The following is a 1,040-nucleotide window of genomic DNA, read 5'->3' as shown; positions in this document are numbered from 1 at the left end:
AAATTGCATGCTAAAACCTAGAACCCTTAAAAAAAATAGGAAGGTTGTTACAAGGTTGTTACAAAGTTGTTAGAGTTTTTGTCTTGGCCGATTTTATGCTTGTATAACTTGATATTTTTCATTCATAAATACATGTTTGAGGTTGCATAATTAGACTAAGAATAATTACATGTTCTTGTGTCTAAATCCTATTAGAATTATGATTTGAAATTTAACCTAAAATCTGATCGCAAGTTTATTGGAATTTCCTGAAAATTTAAAACTTAATAAATTTAAATTAGAATTTCAGAATTTGATCATATGAAACCCAGGGATAAAATTTCATGATTAGATTGAAATTATTCATATGCTAATTGATTAAAAATCGAGTAGACCTAGGAAATTGAAATCGCATGATTAAATCCTATTAGAAATTGAAATTGCCTTGATCACATGCTATTGATTGAAATCTGATTTGGTTGCTTGATCACATGATATGTTTAAAATCTGAATCGTATGTCTTAACCAAATCTGATTCGCATGCTTCAAACCAAAAATCTGATTTGTTTGATCGCCTAGCTCGCATGCTAAAAAATTAAAATCTGGATTGATTGTTAATTTTTTAGCATGCGATTGCGTGCAGCATGGAACCTAGATTTAATTTGCTCAGTCACATGCTCACATGATCCAAATCTGATTTGCTAGCTGATTACTTGATTGAAAATGATGCTTTGCTTGTTTAAAACATAGAGATTGCATGAAATCCTATCCGCATGATTAAAAGCTTGGCCGTAGGATCAAAACTTCATCATATGCTAAACTTGATTCGATTACATTGCTTGGCCTATATGTGTTTTTTTTAAACCTTGAATCATATGCTGAAAAATCTAGCAAATCTGAAACACATAACCAAATCCTAAAACTGTTTGGATTTGGCTTGGCCAAGACTATACATGTTCATATGAACATTTGTAGGATCGTTTCTCAAAGCCTTGGCCATATGAAATCTTAGCAAAATTTTAAGACATGATCACTTGTTTAAAACTTAAAATCTGATCATA

This window comes from Brassica oleracea, chromosome C9, assembly GCF_000695525.1.
Source record: "Brassica oleracea var. oleracea cultivar TO1000 chromosome C9, BOL, whole genome shotgun sequence".
NCBI lineage: Eukaryota > Viridiplantae > Streptophyta > Magnoliopsida > Brassicales > Brassicaceae > Brassica > Brassica oleracea.
The sequence above is the reverse complement of the archived record's forward strand: the minus strand, read 5'-3'. Positions refer to the sequence as shown.